Source organism: Elephas maximus, chromosome 8 (genome assembly GCF_024166365.1).
Source record: "Elephas maximus indicus isolate mEleMax1 chromosome 8, mEleMax1 primary haplotype, whole genome shotgun sequence".
NCBI classification, from domain to species: domain Eukaryota; kingdom Metazoa; phylum Chordata; class Mammalia; order Proboscidea; family Elephantidae; genus Elephas; species Elephas maximus.
The window spans coordinates 9,891,419-9,897,967 of record NC_064826.1 but is presented as its reverse complement, the minus strand read 5'-3'; positions in this window follow the sequence as shown (position 1 = coordinate 9,897,967).

Genomic DNA, 6,549 nt, shown 5'->3' with positions numbered 1-6,549 from the left:
ATAGTAAACCGTTAATAAAGGCTACTTCTTAGTCTTCCTACCAGCGGTGACCTTGCCCAAGCAAGTATCTTAAACTCTGAGACCAGAGAATAGCATGTGGCTAAACAAAGGCCGTGAAGCCCTGGCGACACAGTGTTTAAGCGGTCGCTGCTAATTCCAACCCACCAGCTGCTCTGCGGAAGAAAGATGTGCAGTCTGCTTTGTAAGGCGAGAAACCCTCTGGGGGGAACACAACAGAGAACCCCTGAGAGAGCAGGAGAGCAGGGGGATGCGGACCCCAAATTCTCATAAGACCAGACTTAATGGTCTGACTGAGACTAGAAGGACCCCGGTGGTCATGGCCCCCAGACCTTCTGTTGGCCGAGGAGAGGAACCATTCCCAAAGCCAACTCTTCAGACATGGACTGGACTGGACAATGGGTTGGAGAGGGATGCTGGTGAGGAGTGAGCTCTTGGATCAGGTGGACACTTGAGACTGTGTTGGCATCTCCTGCCTGGAGGGCAGCTGAGAGGGTGGAGGGGGTTAGAAGCTAGCAAAATGGACACGAAAAGAGAGAGTGGAGGGAGAGAGTGGGCTGTCTCATTACGGGGAGAGCAATTGGGAGTATGTAGCAAGGTGTATATAAGTTTTTGTGTGAGAGACTGACTTGATTTGTAAACTTTCATTTAAAGCACAATAAAAAAAAAAAAAAAAGAAGAAGCCCTATGGGGCACTTCTACTCTGTCCTATAGGGTCGCTATGAGTCGGGATCAACTCGACAGCAACGGGTATAAGCAAAAGCCCTGGAGTCTGCTTGTCTCCTTTCAACTCCTCACTTCTCGCCTCCCTAGTTGTGTCTTTGAGCAAGTTACCTTACCTCTCAGTGCTTGCTTTTCTCCATCTATAAAACAGGGACAATAGTACCTAAGTCAGGGGTTGTTGTGAGGAATAAATGAGAGTCCATGTAAAATCCTTAGCTCTGGCTTCACACTGCAGCTAGTACCTAATAGATATAACTGGAGGTGTCTGGAATATCCTCGATTCTGAGAGCTATTTCTAAAACTATGAAAATAAAAATGTATTTAATCCTATTTCTCCACTGATACGCCCTGTCCACTCCAATGCTACATATGAAACTGCGATCTCATGTGGGCAGCTTTTCATAAACCCTTACAGTCTACTTTTCTTTAGTCTCTCTGTTCTGAGAAAGTCAAAGCCAGCCCCACCGATAATCAGACCACGATGTACCTAACAGGTACAAACAAGGACAGTGGCAAAGCCCACAGAAAACAATGTTTCTCCCAAGGCCACACCACAGCTGCAAAATGACAAGCAATCCCCTTCTATTGGGTAACTATTGTCTTTTCACTAATGACTTCTTTTCTCCCTCCCGCCTCTTGAACAAAGTTGTTGGGACACCCAGTTCCTAAACTGCCCCATCCCATGACGCAGGCACCAGGAGCTGGTCTCCTCTCTCCTGCCCCTCAGAATGTCCCAGCCCAGCTAAAACCCTGTCAGAAGACCCTCCCTTTCAAGATGTCCACAGTCCCTTCCCCGTCTGGGGCCCCCTGTGGCAGCAAGCTAACGAATTTAACTTTATCTGACCACAGGTATGGTCCTGGTAGTCTGTATCCGTGGAGTTGTGTCAGTGAAATAATAAATTGTTTTCAAAAAGGGGCGGGAATGCCCTTTATCACCGCTCTTATTCAACATCGTGCTAGAAGTCCTAGCCAGGGCAATTAGGCTAGACAAAGAAATAAAGGGCATCTGGATTGGCAAGGAGGAAGTAAAATTATCTCTATTTGCAGATGACATGATCTTATACACAGAAAACCCTAAGGAATCCTCCAGAAAACTACTGAAACTAATAGAAGAGTTTGGCAGAGTCTCAGGTTATAAGATAAACATACAAAAATCACTTGGATTCCTCTACATCAACAAAAAGAACATCGAAGAGGAAATAACCAAATCAATACCATTCACAGTAGCCCCCAAGAAGATAAAATACTTAGGAATAAATCTTACCAAGGATGTAAAAGACCTATACAAAGAAAACTATAAAACTCTGCTACAAGAAATTCAAAAGGACATACTTAAGTGGAAAAACATACCTTGCTCATGGATAGGAAGACTTAACATAGTAAAAATGTCTATTCTACCAAAAGCCATTTATACATATAACGCACTTCCAATCCAAATACCAATGTCATACTTTAAGGGGATAGAGAAACAAATCACTAATTTCATATGGAAGGGAAAGAACCCCCGGATAAGCAAAACATTACTGAAAAAGAAGAAGAAAGTGGGAGGCCTCACCCTACCTGATTTCAGAACCTATTATATAGCTACAGTAGTCAAAACAGCCTGGTACTGGTACAACAACAGGCACATAGACCAATGGAACAGAATTGAGAACCCAGATATAAATCCATCCATGAATGAGCAGCTGATATTTGACAAAGGAACAGTGTCAGTCAATTGGGGAAATAATAGTCTTTTTAACAAATGGTGCTGGCATAACTGGATATCCATTTGCAAAAGAATGAAACAGGACCCATACCTCACACCATGCACAAAAACTAACTCCAAGTGGATCAAAGACCTAAACATAAAGACTAAAACGATAAAGATCATGGAAGAAAAATAGGATCAACCCTAGGAGCCCTAATACAGGGCATAAACAGAATACAAAACATTACCAAAAATGATGAAGAGAAACCAGATAACTGGGAGCTCCTAAAAATCAAACACCTATGCTCATATAAAAAAAAAAACAAAAACTAAAGACTTCACCAAAAGAGTAAAAAGACCACCTACAGACTGGGAAAGAATTTTCAGCTATGACATCTCCGACCAGCGCCTGATCTCTAAAATCTACATGATTCTGTCAAAACTCAACCACAAAAAGACAAACAACCCAATCAAGAAGTGGGCAAAGGATATGAACACACACTTCACTAAAGAAGATATTCAGGCAGCTAACAGATACATGAGAAAATGCTCTCGATCATTAGCCATTAGAGAAATGCAAATTAAAACTACAATGAGATTCCATCTCACTCCAACAAGGCTGGCATTAATCCAGAAAACACAAAATAATAAATGTTGGAGAGGCTGTGGAGAGATTGGAACTCTTATACACTGCTGGTGGGAATGTAAAATGGTACAACCACTTTGGAAATCTATCTGGCGTTACCTTAAACAGTTAGAAATAGAACTACCATACAGCCCAGAAATCCCACTCCTCGGAATATACCCTAGAGAAACAAGAGCCTTCACACAAACAGATACATGCACACCCATGTTTATTGCAGCTCTGTTTACAATAGTAAAAAGCTGGAAGCAACCAAGGTGTCCATCAACGGAAGAATGGGTAAATAAATTGTGGTATATTCACACAATGGAATACTACGCATCAGTAAAGAACAGGGACGAATCTGTGAAACATTTCATAACATGGAGGAACCTGGAAGGCATTGTGCTGAGCGAAATCAGTCAGAGACAAAAGGACAAATATTGTATAAGACCACTATTATAAGATCTTGAGAAATAGTATAAACTGAGAAGAACACATACTTTTGTGGTTACGAGGGGGGGAGGGAGGGAGGGAGGGAGAGGGTTTTTTACTGATTAATTAGCAGATAAGAACTGCTTTAGGTGAAGGGAAGGACAACACTCAATACACGGAAGGTCAGCTCATCTGGACTGGACTGGACCAAAAGCAAAGAAGTTTCTGGGATAAACTGAATACTTCAAAGGTCAGCGGAGCAAGGGCAGGGGTTTGGGAACCATGGTTAAAGGGGACTTCTAAGTCAATTGGCAAAATAATTCTATTATGAAAACATTCTGCAGCCCACTTTGAAATGTGGCATCTGGGGTCTTAAATGCTAACAAGCGACCATCTAAGATGCATCAATTGGTGTCAACCCACCTGGATCAAAGGAGAATGAAGAACACCAAGGTCACACGACAACTAAAAGCCCAAGAGACAGAAAGGGCCACATGAACCAGAGACCTACATTATCCTGAGACGAGAACTAGTTGGTGCCCGGTCATAATCGATGACTGCCCTCACAGGGAGCAGAATAGAGAACCCCTGAGGGAGCAGAAGATCAGTGAGATGCAGACCCCAAATTCTCATAAAAAGACCATACTTAATGGTCTGGCTGTGACTAGAGGAATCCTGGCGATCGTGGTCCCCAAACCTTCTGTTGGCACAGGATGGGAACCATCCCCGAAGACAATTCATCAGACATGAATGGGACTGGACAGTGGGTGGGAGAGAGATGCTGATGAAGAGTGAGCTAATTATATCAGGTGGACACTTGAGACTGTGTTGGCATCTCCTGTCTGGAGGGGGGATGGGAGGATAGAGAGAGTTGGAGGCTGCCAAAGTTTTCACGAAAGGAGAGACTGGAAGGGCTGACTCATTAGGGGGAGAGCAAGTGGGAGTAAGGAGTAAGATGTATATTAACTTATATGTGACAGACTGACTTGATTTGTAAACGTTCACTTGAAGCTCAATAAAAGTTAATAATAATAATAAAAAAGGGGTGGGAGAAGGAAGTACTTACACGTTTTAAGAAAGAGTCACACGCAAGGTAATTACGAGCCCAAGAGACAAAGGGCCACATAAACCAGAGACTGCATCAGCCTGAAACCAGAAGAACTAGATGGTGCCTGGCTACAACCGATGACAGCCCTGACAGGGAGCACAACAGAGAACCCCTGAGGGAGCAGGAGACCAGTGGGATACAGACCCCAAATTCTCATAAAAAGACCAGACTTAACGGTCCAACCGAGACTAGAAGGACCCTGGTGGTCATGGCTCCCAGACCTTCTACTGGTCCAGGACAGGAACCATTCCCAAAGCCAACTCTTCAGACAGAGATTGGACTGGACAGTGGGTTGGAGAGGGATGCTGGTGAGGAGTGAGCTTCATGGATCAGGCGGACACTTAAGACTATGTTGGCATCTCCTGCCTGGAGGGGAGATGAGAGGGTAGAGGGGGTTAGAAGCTGATGAAATGGACATGAAAAGAGAGAGTGGAGGGAGGGAGCGGGCTGTCTCATTAGGGGTAGAGCAATTGGGAGTATGTAGCAAGGTGTGTATAAGTTTTTGTGTGAGAGACTGACTTGATTTGTAAACTTTCACTTAAAGCACATTAAAAATTAAAAAAAAAAAAGAGTCACAAACTTAAATCTTCTAACTTAGGTAAATTCTCTTGTAAATGGCAGGCGTTTTCCTGGCTCCCAGGCTGCCCTCACTTGAACGTTTGGTGCCCACCCACCTCTGAGGCCTCAGCTCCGCGTCCCGGGCTCTGCGTCCCTGGCTCCCCGTCCCCACCTCCGAGACCTGGGCTCCAAGACCTCAGTGCTATACTGAGATCATGGAAGATTTCGGTTGTCCCACAGCACACCTTGAAAAGCCCTGAATTTAGAAACAAGAAGGGAGGGAAGGAGGGTGGTACCCAGAGCTGTCCCCGAGCCCATACGTGCCCCACTGAGCTGAGGGTTCTGCATTTTAGATCTTCCACCCATCACGGCGGCAACGGAGTGGTGCTTTTAAAACGAACACACATTGTCCCTGGCCTCTGCTGAGCAAGTCCTTACAGAGGCCTGAACTAGTTGCCATGGAATTGCCTCTGACTCACAGCGACCCCGTGTGTCTCAGAGGAGAACTATGCCCCACAGAGTTTTCAATGGCTGATTCTATGGAATCGCCTCCGACTCACAGCGACCCTGTGTGTCTCAGAGGAGAACTGTGCCCCACAGAGTTTTCAACGGCTGATTTTTTGGAATTTGATTGCCAGGACTTTCTTCTGAGGTGCCTCTGGGTGGACTGGAACCTCCCACCTTTTAGTTAGCGGCTGAGGGCATTAACCTCTTGCACCGCCCAACCCAGAACCAAACCCACTGCCTTCACGTCGATTCGACTCCTAGAGACCAGATAGGACAGGGTAGACCTGCTCCACAGGGTTTCCAAGGCTGTAAATCTTTATGGAAGCAGACTGCCACATCTTTCACCCGCAGAGTGGCTGGTGGGTTCTAACCACCAACCTTTCTGTTAGCAGCTGAGTGCTTTAACCACTGTGCCACCAGGGCTCCATTTGCCCCACCCAGGGACCTACAAAGCTCCGTGTGGTCTGGCCTCCTTTCCCGCGCCCCCCATCTCTCCTCTAGTCTCCCCTCTGCTGGCTCCTTCCCAGGAGCTCTGGCTTGGGCTCACCTACGCACACTAGTGACACTCTCCCAGGGTTTGCATTCACTTTAGCTGCAAATACATCCCAGGTAGTTGCCTGCTTAGCTCTGTGAAGCCTGGGCTCAAGTCTCAATTTCCCAGCAAGGGCTCCCCGATTGCCTTTAAAACACTGCACCCTGTTTCCTCACCCCACCCTACTGCACCCCTAATCCCCTTACTCTGGCCTACTTCTTTATTCCATAACATTTACCTTCTAACTTACTGTAAAAACTACTTTCTTATTATCTTTATTGTCTGACTCACCTAGCTAGAATATAAGCTGTATGTGGCCAGGAATCTTGGCCTCTTTTGTTCACTGCTGTATCCCA